Raw genomic sequence first — 17,323 nt, 5'->3', positions numbered from 1 at the left:
AGCGGGATATAAAGTTAATATACAAAAATCAGGTAAATTTCTGTATACTAACAACAATCTGAAGAGAAAATTAAGGAAACTGTTTCATTTACAATAGCATCAGTGAGAACAAAACACAAATTAACTTAGCAAGGAGTTTAAAGACTTGTATAATGGAAACTATAAATCATTGCTGAAAGAATTTAAAGATGATATACATAAATGAAAACACATCCCTTTTTAATGGACTGGAAGACTTAATGTTGTTAAGCTGTCAATACCACCCAAAGTGATCTACAGATTCAATGCAATCCCTACCAAAATCTCAACGACATTTTTGCAGAAATAGAAAACCTCTCCTAAAATTCATATGGAATGACAAGGGGACCAAAATAGCCAAAACAATCTTGAAAAAGAAGAACAAAAATGGATGACTCATATTTTCTGATTTTCAAGCTTATTACAAAGCTACAATAATCAAAACAGCGTAGTAACAGCATAAAGACATACATATAGACCAATGGAACAGAGAATCAAGAAATAAGCCCTCACGAATGTGGTCAAGTGTTTTGTTTTTGTTTTTTTTTTTACAAGAGTGCCAATCCTAAAATTTACATGGAATCATAAAGGACCCAGAATTGCCAAAGTAATCCTGAGAAAAAAGAACAAAGCTGAAGATACAACCCTACCAGACTTCAGACAACACTACAAAACTATAGGGATCAAACCCATGTCTCTTGCATCTCCTGCATTGGCAGGCAGATGCTTTACCACTGTACCATCTGCAAAGCCCTTATATCCTGCTACTTTGCTGAATTTACTAGTTCTAACAGTATTTTTTTGTGGAATCTTTTGGGATTTCTACCTATAGATCATATCATCTTCAAAAGAGATCATTTTACTTCTTCCTTTGGATGCTTTTTACTTCTTCTTGCCTAATGACTCTGGCTAGAACATCCAATACTATGCACTTACCTAATTCTCTCTTTTCATACTAGGGAAACTAGGATCAAGAAAAGATAAGTGATTTCTTCAAGGTCTCATTGCTAAATAGGAACAGACCCAAGATTAGAAAACTCTATGCTCCCTACTCCCAGCCTAGCATTCTTTCCATTACTGTACCAGCTCAACCAAGATTGGGTTTTCTGTATTCCAGACATGTGCATCCCAGTATTATTTTAATATGTATAGTGGAACTACCTACCATTCAAACGGCATGCAATTGCCACTGTCATAACTATTGTGTTGTTTAATCTGAAGACAACTATTAAACAGATCTACATGGCCTTTAATTTGAAATTTATATGTATTTATCATTTTTATTAACATTTTACCAGGAAAAATTCCACATGTATAGAAAAATGAAAAAAAACTTGAACACCCTCCATTACCTTCTCCCTAGAATAGACTTAATATTTGTCAACACTTTGTCATACTTTTTGTGTATTTTTTTCCTAAACCACTTAAAAATAAATTGCAGGTGCCATGACACTTTACCCCTAAAGAGTTTACTGCTAAATAGACATTTTACCCCTAAATAATTCAGCAAGCATGTTCTAGGAGAAAGGATATTTATATACATAACCTCCCTACCACACCAAAGAAAATTATTAAGAAATTTATGATATCATCTAATTTCTGATTCATACAATTTCCACAAGAGATGTCTTTAACGTTTGCTCTTTTAAAACAATGGCTCCTACTGAAGAGCTATCAAAAGAACCTATGGAGAAAGCAAAGCAGAGGTTATTACATACTGTGGTTAAAGGAAAAAAAAAATCACCATTTCCAAGATCAAGTTTTAAGTGCATTTCAGAGGAGGGGGGGCAAAGACAGGATATATAGAAGGTTTGGGGAAGTCATGTTTAAGGTTGGTCTTTTGACTGTGGGAGTGCAAAGTTCATGAGTGGACAAGCGGACATTGTTCAGAGTGGACAAGTTCACGACATAATAGATTAAGATTGGTGGAGAGAACGAGGAGATGCTTTCCAAACAAATCTTGAAGACTAAACAGTTGTTTGATGCTATTTTAGATTTCAAGAAAAGTGCAAGGACAGTAGAGAGTCCTCTTATACTCAGTTGCAGTTTCCCTTAATATTACATCATTGGGCTCATTTGTCAAAACTAAGAATCCAACACTGGGACATGACTATTAACTGTACTACATGTTTTATTCAGATTTCATTAGCTTTTTTAAACAACATTTTTCTATTCCATCATCCTATCTAGAATACCACATTGCATTTAGCTGCCATTTCCTCTTGGTCTTCTCTAGTCTGTGAGTTTTTCAGATGTTCCTTGTTTTTAATGACCTTGGCAATTCTGGGGTCAGATATTTCTGTAGAATGTCTCTCAACTTATACTTGTCTGAGATATTTCTCATGATTAAACTAGGATTATGGGTTTTGGGGAAGAATGCCACAGAATTGAAACCCCTTTCTTATTATACCATATTAGGGTATACATGATATCTACATGACACCACCAGTAATGTTAACCTTAGTCACTTGGTTAAGATGGTACCTGCAGGTTTCTCCACTGTGAAGTTACCATTTTTCCCATTCTACACTCTGTTCTTTAGAAATCAGTCACTAAGTCCACCTTAGTTCCAAAGCAAGAGAGGTGGTTACTAAGGTCCACTTTAGGAGGGGGCAATATCTACATAACTTATGTGGAATTCTTCTGTAAGGAACGTTTTCTCCCCCATTTATTTCAATCATTTATCTATACCACCATGGCCTTGTGGACATGTGCTTTATACTTTGGGTTATAACCTAATACCACATTATTTTGTTGCTCAAATTGTTCCAGCTTTGGCCATTGAGAGTTCCTTCAGTTTGATGCTTGTGTCTCTTTGACATGCTCAATTATTATTAATTTTTTAGCACTTTCAGACTTCCTGGTACTACAAGATGCTGTAAGCTCATCTTGCGTTTCCCTGCCCCAATCAAGAATCAGCCATTTCTCCTAGGAGTCCTGATTCATTTTAGTAGAGAATGTGTGTTAGAGAATGGTATTTGCTTATTTAATTCCAAAAACATTTTGTATAGAGGTATAGGCAATTAACAATATTGTGATAATTTATGGTGAACAGTGAAGGGACTCAGCCATACATATACAAGGATCCAGAGAACAGTATTTAGAAATGAAGATTGGGTGTTGGCAGTTCTTATTGCTACTGGTTCTTGCTCCTTTTGAAGGAAATATAAAATTTTTCATAAGTGAAAATAGTTGTAAAAGACATTTTCCATGGCATTTTAAATACTGGCTTTAAAAACAGACTGTGACTCTTCTCTTTTACATATGCAAAAAATGAAACTGAATAGTTTAATAATTTGATATCCACCATTATATCAAAAGACTGATTAGCTGTTTGCCCAACCTACCTACCTACTCTCCTTCATAGGCACAAAGCACCTCTTGAAGTTAGACGTGGCCATATAAACTGAATTCTGGACAACAGAATGTGAATGGAAGCGATTTATGTTGCTTCCCAGTCTGGTCTGTAACAGTTACCAATGCATGATCTGCAAGCTGCTCTCTTCCTCCCTCTTTCAGTTAGATGTTGAGTATCTAAGCACCTATCTCCCTACCAGCTATTAGACTTCTATACGAATCGGAAAGTTCTATTTCAGCCATTGAGATTCAAAAATTAATTTAAAAAATAAGGCAGATCAATTTTTTAAAAATGTATATGTTGTGGCCCTTATCGAAGCTGCAGCTGCTTCCATATAGCTGCTGTGGTCAAAAAGGAGCCCAAAGTGACAGTTTTCCTTGACGGTCGCCGTTCTGTTTGCTGTAACTGATCTGCAACATTTCAGGAAAAGACAGTTCCCACTGTACTTGCCATTTCTCAGGTACAACCAGAGACCTTTATTAAAACTGACAACGTTTTCAGAGGCCACCAGAAATATTCCATTGATGGGGTCTTACATGCAAGAATAAGGCTTTTGAGAAGTGGCTTGCAGAGGCCAAGAACCAGTATGCAAATGCAGATATGGGTGGGTTAGATACCTGTGCTGGGGAAATCCAAGGGCAAGTGGTGCAGATTGTGGCCATGCTTTGGGTCTTTGCCCTGAAAAGCTTAAGGCATCAGCCCAAAGGCGAGTCAAAAACCTTGGTTCTGAAAACCAGATGAATGGACGAGTAGGTCATTCAGGACAAAAGAAGAAAAAAAAAGATAAAGTGTATATGTTAAGTGAGGACCCAGATATTGAGTCCTTAAAAATTATCCTTCCTGTGAACCCTAAGAGTGTGGAGTATCCCCCAGGGTAAGCATTTTGTCTTTGGGAACACTGGTAGAGAGGTTCCCTGTCTATTTAGGGTAGTTGAAGAGTTCTGTTCCATATTGTGAAGACAAGTAGCATGAGTGATAAATACATTTTTATTGTTTTGAGCCACTGAGAATTTCAGGTGTTACTGCAGCAAAATCTACATCATCTTCATTTAAGGTAGAAACTGTTATCTAAAGTGAGGTGCTACCATAACAAGAACCTAAAATAATTAAGAGAGATGGCAAGCAGGAAGGAAACCATTTTCAGAGGATGGAGAGAGAGCAATTTATGATCTACAGTGGTGAAACATTTCATAAAACTGTTGCTCACAGCTAACTTGGAAGACAGGTCATGTAATAAATCTATAGCTTAAGGGCAAGATTGGAAAACAAAATGCTGTGTGTTCATCGCTGTTGGCTGCATTTGGCAAGATATTACAAAAAAGAGATGTAGTGGGAAAAGAGCTGACCAGTTTGTAACCAAGAATGAAAGGAATAGACTCCAATTTGAGAACTTGTAGAGTTGAAGTAGGTAACTACTTCTCAACCCCAAACAGTTCAAGATACAATTGAGAAATGTTCGGAATGATAAAGGACAACTAAAGCTCAGCCTGGAGGCAATGCATCAAATTAAAAGATTGGCTTTTTCACCCATTTTTAAAAATCTTTTAATGAGTGGACTAATAGGTCCTAGATCAAAGATCCAATCAACAAAAGTAGTTTGGACACAATGGTTTAGGGAAAAAGAGACTAAGGGAAAGTAACTATTTTATCAAAGTTTGGTAAACCTATGTAATCACTGTGAGAGGGAGATGGGAAGAAGAGAGGGAGAGGGAGAGATAGGAGGATAAACTGGGGCTAGAAAACAAATACATACCAAATGAGAATTACATCTTGAAGGAAGTATGGAGCTGATGAAAATGACTAGTTTGGACTTTTTCCCCGTCCTGGTTATGTTTCTGAGAGTTGTACTTCCAAAATAACCACTAGCCTAAATGTCTTTTCACCTTTAGAACTCCATCTATGTGCACAAAGCAGACTAAGAAAGCTGCTCAGCCCCTAAGGAGGACATATTACCCCCCAAAACCTATTCCAGAAGTAGCCACAAAGGATAACAGAAAAGGAAGAATCAGTCACAGAAAGAATCATGAATAGTGGAGAACAGTGAATAAAGGAGCCACTTACAGGGAGCAGTGCCAGGGCTTAATGAAGGCACATTCCCCATTCCCCAGAGTGATAAAGGGTCCTCAAAACAGCCGCCCACAGGATTTCACAACTACCACAGATGAGCCTCTACTTCTGTTATTCCTTTCAAACAGGAATCTTTGCTGTGACTATCTCATCCATAGGGACAGATAACTTGTCTTCTGGCATGGGTCTTCTCGCTTGTCTTCTGGCTGCAGATGGTGACTGCAGCCATGAAATTAAAAGATGCTTGCTCCTTGGAAGAAAAGCTATGACCCACCTAGACAGCATATTAAAAAGCAGAGACATCACTGAGTGACCAAACAACAACAAATAGGTATTGACTGTTTGATCTAAGCACAAAAGGAGGCACATCTGTACCTAATGCAGAGATCACTTAGATCAAAAGGAGGCACATCTGTACCTATTGTAGAGATCACTACATGTAACTCTGATTCTGGGTTTTGAACTAGGCGTCCTGACTAGATGATGTTTTTGGTATGTCTACCCTGGGAAGGAGATAGATGTATTTTGCAAACAAGAAGGAGAACTAAATGAATATTTAACAACCGGAAGAGTGGAAGCAAATATTGCTATTCCCTAGTATTTCTAATTTTCTTTCTTCCAGGTACACAGTAGGACTCCACTTGCTTGCCCGCTTGAAGCTAGTAGTGGCCATGTGATTTGTTTTGGTCAATAAAACTGAATAGAATTGAAGAGTGTCACTTCCAGGAGGAAACCTTTAAGAGCTGTTGCATAGTTTGACCTTCTCCTTCCCCTGGTTGTAGTTCTGTGATGTTTCAGAGAGTGAAGCCTCTGCCAACTGGCATCTTTTAGTGAGAACAACACGGAGCAGAGCTCACAGACAATAGCATGAATGAGGAGTACACTACTGTTCTAAGCCACTAATTTTGAGGATGCTACTGAAGCAAAATCTAGTCTCTTCTGATTAACTCAGAAATAAACAGACATAATAGATAAACAGGAAACAGCCTGTCTTCAACTGAAAAAAAAGGCAAGATATTTTAAAAAAGGGAAATCTAAAAATAACATCTTTAAAAGATTTTTTTTTAATTGTCTATTTGCCTGGAAACACAATCAACACCTATTTGTTGTTTGGTTGCTCAGTGATGTCTCTGCTTTTTAATATGCTGTCTAGGTGGGTTTTTCTTTTGAAAAGAAAAGAAAATATGCTTTTCTTCCAAGGAGCAAGCATCTTTTAATTTCATGGCTGTAGTCACCATCTGCAGTGATTTTGGAGCCCAAGAAAATAAAGTCTTGTCACTGTTTGCACTGTTTTCCCGTCTATTTGCCATGAAGTGATGGGACTGGATGCCATGATCTTAGTTTTTTGAAAGCTGAGTTTTAAGCCAGCCTTTTCACTCTCCTCTTTCACCTTCGACAAGAGGCTCTTTAGTTCCTCTTTCCTCTTTGCTTTCTGCCATAAGGCTGGTTTCATCTGCATATCTGAGGTTATTGATATTTCTCTTGGCAATCTTGATTCCAGTGTGTGCTTCATCCAGCCCAGCATTTTGCATGATGTACTCTGCAAAAAAGTTAAATAAGCAGGGTGACAATATACAGCTTTGATGTACTTCTTTCCCAATTTTGAACCAGTCTGTTGTTTCATGTCTGGTTCTAACGGTTGCTTCTTGCCCTACATAAGGGTTTCTCAGAAGGCAGGTAAGGTGGTCTGATATTCCCATCTCTTTAAGAATTTTCCAGTTTGTTGTGATCCATCTTTTGCATTGGCCCCTAATAATTTCAATTTTGCAACTTTAATTACGTAAGATCTGATAATTTCCATATCTTCATTCTGAAATTCTTACTGGTCTTGATTTTCTTTTCATTCTTTTTCAGATATTTAAATTTTTATATATTTTTCTGTTCTAAGTATATATATTTCTGAAGCTATCTCAAATCCCAATCACTTCTGACTATATTTAAAAACAGGAACAAAAAATTCCCATAATGAGCTTGACCTTGGATATCATTATCAATAATGGTCTTAATGGAAGGCATAATTTTGCTATCTGCCATTACTCCTTGAAGATGCTGTTGGGAAAGTGAAGTCAGGTAGAGGTAGCCTTAAATTCCAGATGTGCCACTTCCTACCAGTATGACCTGGGACAAGTTACTTAATGAGCTTAACCACTTTCCTCTTAAGTGGTGATAACATCTACTTTACAGGGAATTATGAAGAATACAGAAGTAACATATAAAATGTCCAAATAAATAAGTATCCAGCACATAGTTACCGCTTATAATCATCAGCATATATTAGGCATATGGCATTCTTTCTTGGTTGCTATTGAAGGATCTGTCATCTGTCAATTTGCTAAAATTTTGATTGAGTCTATTTGTTGTCAACCAGATCTAAATTAATTATATAAGGTAATTTTTCATTGTGCCAAGTAGTACTTCCCAAACAGAACCCATATTGTATTTTCCCTCAAAAAGCATTCCTCTTATTCCAGTATTCTGGCCTTTATTAAGTTTGATATTTACTATCATAATGTTCATAACTTTGAGACTGGGTTCACATCTGTCCTGGTTGAAGAAGGTCCTCAGGCTGTTCATTGTGAAGCTGTTTTTCTTGCCTTATTGTTGTTCTAACTACTCTTCTCCAAGCTTTAATTTTACAGATATTCCCTGGAGTCCTTCCTAAATCGGAGATCACTCACACTGTTCCAGGTGTTGATACTCAATGGTTTTACTTAAAGACAATGTTTTTTTTAAAAAAAGCAAAGTGCAAATACAAAAGTGTAGAAAGGCAAGTGTCTTCCTTTGCACTCCCACTTTCTAGAAATGTTAACATTTTTAGGCCTTCTTGACTTTTCATCCTGTGCATATACAAATGTTAGGTTTGTTTTTATACACAGAAGGTCATGGTATACATTCTATACTGCATCTTGCTTTTTCTCTCAAAAATAAATTATAGATAATTCAGCACTGATTTTCCACTTTTAAAAGATCACATAGAACTAAACATGGAAACAAGCTAAGTGTCCACTGATGGATAAAGGGATTCAAAAATGCAAGATACACACACAGGAATATTATTCAGCCATAAAAAAGAAAAAAATCTTGCCTTCTGCAGTAATAAGGACGGACTTTGAGGGAGTTACGCTAGTGAAGTAAACCAGGCTGAGGAAGACAGATGCTGTATGTTCTCACCTGTATGTGAAACCTGAAAAAGGGGAACTCAAAGAAATAGCATGTAGAACGATGGCTGCCCGGGGCTAGGAGTGGGAGAAAATAGATGCTGGTCAAAGGGTATAATCTTCCAGCACAAGATAAGGAAGTTCTGGAGTCTAATAATGTATAGCATGGTGATTATAATTAACAATACTGCATCATTAACTTGGAAGTTAAGAAAGTAGATCTTAAAAGTTATCTTCACACACACACACACACACACACACAAAAGGTAATTATGTGAGGACAGAGGTGTTAACTAACCTCACTGTGATAATCATTTCACAATACATACATGATCAAATCATCATGTTGTACACCTGAAGTTTATATATGTTGTTATGTCAATAATATCTGAATGAAGCTGGAAAACAAAAGATCACATAGTACTTTGTGGTACAGAGTATCACTGTTTATCCAGTCTCCTACTAATATAAATAAGAGAACATCTACTAAAAATAGTGCAGTCACCAAATTTTTGTTATACAGACGTTTCCTGCAGCAACTGTATCTACATCTATCTATGTCTATCCTTGGGCACTTGGTTATTTTTTTGGAATGGAATCCTAGAGGAATTACCCTGTTTTAGTTGGTTTCAATAGGTATGCCCCAGGTTTTATGTAAAGGTGCAGATAGTGTCTTATTACCCCACCCCCAGGGTACCTGAACGTTGTATCAATCTTAGTTTTTAAGTCTTACAGAAAGAATTTTCAGGGATTCTAGGATCTCTTCCTTAATTATTACCAATTATTATCAATCATTTCATATGTTTAGTTTGAAAATTTTTCTAAAAATCCTTATACTTAGGTCAAGTGGGCCTTAGAAACCATCACTACGAACAAAGCTAGTGGAGGTGATGGAATTCCAGTTGAGCTATTCCAAATCCTGAAAGATGATGCTGTGAAAGTGCTGCACTCAATATGCCAGCAAATTTGGAAAACTCAGCAGTGGCCACACGACTGGAAAAGGTCAGTTTTCATTCCAATCCCAAAGAAAGGCAATGCCAAAGAATGCTCAAACTACCGCACAATTGCACTCATCTCACACGCTAGTAAAGTAACGCTCAAAATTCTCCAAGCCAGGCTTCAGCAATATGTGAACCGTGAACTTCCTGATGTTCAAGCTGGTTTTAGAAAAAGCAGAGGAACCAGAGATCAAATTGCGAACATCCACTGGATCATGGAAAAAGCAAGAGAGTTCCAGAAAAACATCTATTTCTGCTTTATTGACTATGCCAAAGCCTTTGAGTGTGTGGATCACAATCAACTGTGGAAAATTCTGAAAGAGATGGGAATACCAGACCACCTGACCTGCCTCTTGAGAAATGTGCATGCAGGTCAGGAAGCAACAGTTAGAACTGGACATAGAACAACAGACTGCTTCCAAATAGGAAAAGGAGTACGTCAAGGCTGTATATTGTCACCCTGTTTATTTAACTTCTATGCAGAGTACATCATGAGAAACGCTGGGCTGGAAGAAATACAAGCTGGAATCAAGATTGCCGGGAGAAATCTTAATAACCTCAGATAGGCATATGACACCACCCTTATGGCAGAAAGTGAAGAGGAACTCAAAAGCCTCTTGATGAAGGTGAAAGCGGAGACTGAAAAAGTTGGCTTAAAGCTCAAGATTCAGAAAACGAAGATCATGGCATCCGGTCCCATCACTTCATGGGAAATAGATGGGGAAACAGTGGAAACAGTGTCAGACTTTATTTTGGGGGGCTCCAAAATCACTGCAGATGGTGACTGCAGCCATGAAATTAAAAGACGCTTACTCCTTGGAAGGAAAGTTATGACCAACCTGGATAGCATATTCAAAAGCAGACATTACTTTGCCAACAAAGGTCCGTCTAGTTAAGGCTATGGTTTTTCCTGTGGTCATGTATGGATGTGAGTTGGACTGTGAAGAAGGCTGAGCGCCGAAGAATTGATGCCTTTGAACTGTGGTGTTGGAGAAGACTCTTGAGAGTCCCTGGGACTGCAAGGAGATCCAACCAGTCCATTCTGAAGGAGATCAGCCCTGGGATTTCTTTGGAAGGAATGATGCTAAAGCTGAAACTCCAGTACTTTGGCCACCTCATGCGAAGAGTTGACTCATTGGAAAAGACTCTGATGCTGGGAGGGATTGTGGGCAGGAGGAGAAGGGGACGACAGAGGATGAGATGGCTGGATGGCATCACTGACTCGATGGACGTGAGTCTGAGTGAACTCCGGGAGTTGGTGATGGACAGGGAGGCCTGGCGTGCTGCAATTCATGGGGTCACAAAGAGTCGGACATGACTGAGCGACTGATCTGATCTGATCTGATCTGACCTGAACAGAAGAATTGACTTATGGTTTGTATTACTTCCTGAAGTTGCTGTTAACTAATTACCACAAACTACATGGCTTAAAATAACGGAAATTTTCTCACAGTTCTGGATGTCAGAAGCAAGGTGTCAGCAGGGCCGTTCTTCCTCTGGAGGCAACAGAGAACCCCTCCTTGCCTCTTCCAGCTTCAGGTGGCTCCAGATGTTCCTTGGATTGTCACTGCAGAATTCTAATCCTGTATCTGATTCACATTGTCTTCTCAGTGTCCATTTCTCTTCTCCTCTGCGTTAAGTACCTCTTACAGGATACTTGTCATGGGATTTAGGGCCTACCCATATAATCTAGGATGATCTCAGCTTAAGTTCCTTAACTAATTACATCCGCAAAGATCCTTTTTTCCAAGGAAGGTCACATGCACACATTCTGGGGGTTCTGACATAGATATATCTTTTTATTAGGGCCACCATTCAACTACATAGTGGCTCAATCAACAAAGCCACTTAAATCATGCTATATAAAAGAAGTCTGCTTGTAACAGCCAATTTAGGATTGATGTGGCTCAATGATCTCTTCAAAGATCTTGACTCTCCATCTTTCCCCTTCCACAATTCTCAGAATATTATTTATAACTTTGCCACCTTACATTAACAGTTACAGGACAGCTCCAGGCTTTACATGCCTTAGAGAACTGTAAACACTGCAGGAAGAGAGAAGAGGGGGAAAAATGTGTTTCCTTTAAGGGAAGAAAGCCTCTCCCTGAAACTTCCACAGCTTCCCCCTATGTCCCAGCATGTCCAACCCAGATGGATCACTGGCAGAGGGGACAAGAGGATGCCATGACTGCCTTACAGCTATGAAGATACATGCCCTGCAGTACACTGCCACACAGAAAGTTGAGTTTTGATAACCAAAAAAAAAAAAAAAAAAAATGAAGGGATGGCTGTTCAGTAGCAACTAATAGCATCTGCTACAATTCCTAAATGTTTCCTGAAGATCACTAATAAAACTCACCAACTGTTTCATCTACTGATTTACATCACTTCCTTCAATCAATATTTTATAACATCTGCTATACATTGGGTACTGTGATAGAAATGGGAGTCCAAGATCAAGACATAGTCCACATCCTCAAGGAGGATGGATGAATGGAATAAAAAAATAAATACATCTGTAATTCCAGGACAGCAAGACCAATACTACATTAGAGATATGTGCACGGGGCGGTGGGGGAATAGAATAGATTGCAGCATCTTGAAAGCCAAGCCTGGAGTTGAGTTTCTGAGAAACAATTAAACAGAGAAAACGCAGGAGTGGATAATGGTGTTTTACATAAAGAGCATGCAGAAAGGCAGTGATGACTGGAAATTACTACCACACCCTTGTGGAACTACAAACATTTTAATGAACCTAGAATCAAGGAGCTGTGTGGGTATAAGGAGGGCAGGTAAGCTAGTGAGGGGTAGAAGCTAGATGAAGAGCCTATATATACTGAAATAAAGTGACATGATCTCAAAACCTGTTTGGAAGCAACTGAAGGATTTTGATCAAAGGAACAATCAAGATTACTCCTGACAATGCCTGGATATTTTTGATCGCTTAACTGTTTCCTATTTGTATAATGTTATGGCTTCCCAGGTGGCTCAGTAGTAAAGAATCTGCCTGCCAATGCAGGAGATGCAGGAGCTGCTGCTGCTGCTAAGTCGCCTCAATCGTGTCCCACTCTGTGCGACCCCATAGATGGCAGCCCACTAGGCTCCCCCATCCCTGGGGTTCTCCAGGCAAGAACACTGGAGTGGGCTGCCAATTCCTTCTCCAGTGCATGAAAGTGAAAAGTGAAAGTGAAGTCACTCAGTTGTGTCCAACTCTTAGCCATCCCATGGACTGCAGCCTACCAGGCTTCTCCGTCCATGGGATTTTCCAGGCAGAAGTACTGGAGTGGGGTTGCCTTCTCTGGTGATGCAGGAGATTCAGGTTCAATCCCTGGGTCGGGAAGATCCCCTGGAGGAGGAAACGGCAACCCACTCCAGTATTCTTGCCAGGGAAATCCCATGGACAGAAGAGCCTGGCGGGCTATACAGTCCATGGGGTCACAGACACCACTGAGCAACTGAGCATGCACAAGCTTGTTACTGGGATATGAATAGGGGATTTGCAATTAAAATTTTTAATTTGGACTTGTTTTTTAGAGCTTACTCCAAAAAAATTCAAAAATTTGCAGTATTTGGTGAAGATGGAATTGTAGAAACCTGGTGCAGGTCACATATTCCTATAGGCTTCCAAGTATTCTGACCAAAGGAAAAGTTCTATATAAGCCTATACCATAAATCAGCTTAAAATAGCTTCTGTAACAATGTTTCCTATTCTGTATAACACAAAGTGAATCATTTGGACAACAGTGTGCAGAAAAAAGATGCTAAGAATATTACTAGACATTACCTTGGCTTCCTTAGAATGGTCTCAACAATTATCTCACAATAGCACACAAGTTTGCTACCCTCAGGCAGACTTATAATTTTTAAAATGACCTTCAAATAAAGGTATAAAGATTTACCCCAGTGTCCCCAGAATGCTTCTGGGGGGAAAGCAGAATGATTCAACAGAAAAAACATAATCCTCAGAACTACTTAGATTGGGGTTCAAATTCTGATGTCTCCACTTGCTAGATGTTATTGTATTATTTAATTTCTTTTAAACTTTGTTTATTTATATAATGTTTATAATAAAGACAGATCAAATTTCATAGGGGCTACAAGTATATGCATGATTCAACTGCATATATAAACCTAACACTATTACACTTATAAAACATACTCTAGTAATATACCAAACAAATAATTCTCAAAAAAATACCAGTTGTCTTTTTTTATCTTAACTATACTATATACTACTACCCCCCCAGAAGTTTATTAATGACATAAATATGAATGGTATTTTTTATAGGCACAATAAAGGCAACAAACTTACTGGAAGATAATTTCACAACCAGACATTTTGATTTTGTCACATTTTCCCTGAGCAGCCAGAGGAGCCTTAGCTGCGTGAACAGCACACACAGATTTTTCCTCCATCATGAGGTATAATCGATTATCTCCTTCCACCCTCAATTCCCAATAAAAAACTCTCAATCACATGAAAATTTTTTTGACAAATCATCTTCTAGCTTCACTACTAATTCCCTGTCCATGACAAATGCTATTCATATAAAAATATAACAAGCAAGAAACTTAACTAGCTAAGATGAAATTGAAAGGAAACAGCCATGGACTATTTTCACACTCACTATATTATGCACGGGCTTCCCAGGTGGCTCAGTGGGTAAAGAATCTGCCTGCAATGCAGGAGAGGCAGGTTCAATCCCTGGGTTGGGAAGATCCCCTGGCGGAAGGCATGGCAACCCACTCCAGTATTCTTGCCTGGAAAATCCCATGGACAGAGATGCCTGATGGACTACAGTCTATAGGGTCACAAAGAGTTTGGACACGACTGAAGTGACTGAGCAGGCAGCAGGCGCATTCTAAGATATGAAGTTTCACAAATAAAATAAAATATTGCATCTTTTAAGTCTACTTTATATAATGGTTTAGCGGTGTTACCAGTTTGCCACTATGAACTATCGCTACCTGTTGTCACAGAGATGATGAGAAAACAAAGTAATATATGCAAATATCTAAAAGAAAAATGTTGGTCCCATTTTTTCATGTCACATTTATCATGTTATAATCAGTCCTGGGTGTTCACTGGAAGGACTGATGTTGAAGCTAAAGCTCTAATACTTTGGCCACTTGATGAGAAGAGCTGACTCATTTGAAAAGAACCCTGATGCTGGGAAAGATTGAGGGCAGGAGGAGAAGGGCACGACAGAGAATGAGATGACTGGATGGCATCACCGAATCAATGGACATGGGTTTGGGGGACTCCGGGAGTTGGTGATGGACAGGGAGGCCTGGCGTGCTGCGGTTCATGGGGTCACAAAGAGTCAGACACGGCTGAACGACTGAACTGAACTGAAATTGTCTTCATATGTGCATTCATATTACACTGCCTTCCTTCTTTCAGTTCTCAGTATACACATCCATACACTCAAACATTTTAGGGACCAAATAGGTATTTGTAATGGTTACAAATGCCCATAGCAGCATTAATCATAGTAGCAAAAAGGTGGAAGCAACCCATTCACAGATTAATAGATAAATATGGCATATACATACAATGGAATATTATTCAGCCTTAATAAGGAATGAAATTTTGATACATGCTACAACATGGATGAACTTTGAAAGTATTATGCTAAGTGAAATAAGCCAGGCACAAAAGGACAAGCACTATATGACTCCACTTCTATGAAGTATCTAGAGAAAGTAGAATACTTAGCAGGGGCTGGAGGAGAGAAGAATGGAGCTTAGTGGGTACAGTGTTTTCAGTTTGGGATAATGAAAAAGTTCTGGAGACAGTGGTGATTGTTAGACAACATAACAAAGTGCTTAATGCCAATGAACTGGACACTTAAAAATGCTTAAAATGATAAATTTTATATGTATATTTAACCACAATAAAAACATTTTTAAAAAAATTCATGATTGGGGACTTCCCTGATGGTCCAGTGGCTAATACTGTGCCCGCCCAATGCAGGGGGCCCAGGTTCAATCCCTGGTCAGGGAACTAGATTCCAGATGCTGCAACTAAAACCTGGTGCAGCCAAATAAATAAATTAAAAAAATACACAAACAGCACTCAGGTGTTTACAATAAAATCATGATTGTTAAAAGATATATATATATAGTAATGAGATGGTATACCTGATCTGTCTTAAACTGGGTGTGGCTAGGATCTCCAAGTTAAAAACAGCAAGGAAGTAGATTTCAAAGAACTGGACTTAGGGTTCTAGGGGGCAAAAGGATCTGCAAATGTGAAGTTAAGAGCCACCTTTAAGATTTGACTTTTTTAGAAATACATTTTAATCCTGGGCCTATTCTCTCCATATCATCCTGTTTCTTTTGGTCTTTTTCTGACAGCATGTTTTTCTTCCAACAGAGGTTCAGTTTCAGTCTTTCTCCTAGTACTCTATCCTGAAAGTAAAAACCTGGATGTTCTAAGGTGATGCTTCTCAACAAGGGTGATTTTGCACCCCAGGAGACCTTTGACAATGTCTGGAGACATTTCTAAATTGTTTCAATGGGGCTGGGGGGCAGGAGTTGCTACTTGCATCCAGTAGATAGGCCAGGGATGGTGCTAACCTTCCCATGAGACACAGGATAGTCTCTCACAACAAGAAATTAACTGGCCCAAAATGCCTATAGTGTTGGGTTGGGAACTCTCTTCTAAGATCTTATTCTAAGGTTTTACTAAGTTGCTTGATTTCTGGTAGAAACTGATTAAAATGGAAGTTACCTCCTTTGATTCCCTACTTTCTCTTTTCATTTACATCTTTTATAGGAAAAAGCTAGTTTCAGCACATATGCTAAGGGTAGGTCTTTTATTTTGAGTTTACAGGACAAGGATCAGTGGTTATGTTTATGATAAGTGGGGGTAGGTGAGAGGCTATTTACGCTACCATTCTCCTTACCCCGGCCAGTCCTACCATGATACTCTATGCCATGGGACAAGATGAAAAATAGAAGGGACAAGGTGTTACAGACAGAGATGAATGGGAAAAAAAAAATCCAAGTGAAGCCAGTGCAAGGCAGTGCCTATCCCATGTGGACTGGCTAATCCTTTCCAGTGGCCACTGGATAAGAGGAAGTATCTATGAATCCGAATAAAGTTATAACAAAAAATTTTTAATTCAATTAAAACCTAAATCATGGACTTTCTACAAGATACTACTTTTAAACTCAACATAATGTTTATAATTACCTAAAACTTACATTTCTTCTGAGGAGCAACAAACTAATGAATGCATAATACTACTGTGTCAATAACAAGATACTCAAATACTTATGCTTTTATTTTTCTCTTGTATCATACTAAATATCAGACCTGCTATAGCAAGTATAACTCATTTGGTATAATTTAGAAATTTCAAGAAACTACTGAACATCATGGGTCACTAGACCATTATAGTAATTCATTATCATAGTACACATTAAAATGGTGCATTTTTACAAACACTTTGGGAAACTGACAGTACATACTAAATACCAAATATATACACATCCTTTAACCCAACAATTTCACTTTCAGGTATAGATTCAACACAGACGCATGTATATACTCACGAAATGACAGGTATAAGAATGTTCTCCACAGAATTATTCATACTAGTCCAGAACTAGGAACTACGCAAATGCCCACCAATGACAGAACGGATAAATTCTGCATATAATAAAAATAAACTAATGAAATACTATTCAGCAATAAGAATGAATGAACTACAAAT

General features: G+C 38.4%; 1 non-coding gene across 1 annotated transcript; it reads left to right on the top strand.

Annotated features, from left to right (window-relative positions):
- The first annotated feature begins 3,677 nt into the window (after positions 1 to 3,677).
- Positions 3,678 to 3,812, top strand: LOC147375826 (small nucleolar RNA SNORA16B/SNORA16A family). Its single transcript, XR_015161724.1, has one exon. It is a non-coding gene; the product is annotated as a small nucleolar RNA SNORA16B/SNORA16A family (small nucleolar RNA).
- Positions 3,813 to 17,323: the final 13,511 nt, after the last annotated feature.

Source organism: Bos grunniens, chromosome 3, assembly GCF_055505025.1.
Source record: "Bos grunniens cultivar Pamir isolate PY7600 chromosome 3, Bosgru_T2T1.0, whole genome shotgun sequence".
In the NCBI taxonomy this organism is placed as follows: Eukaryota; Metazoa; Chordata; class Mammalia; order Artiodactyla; family Bovidae; genus Bos; species Bos grunniens.
This window is presented reverse-complemented; position numbering and strand designations above follow the sequence as displayed.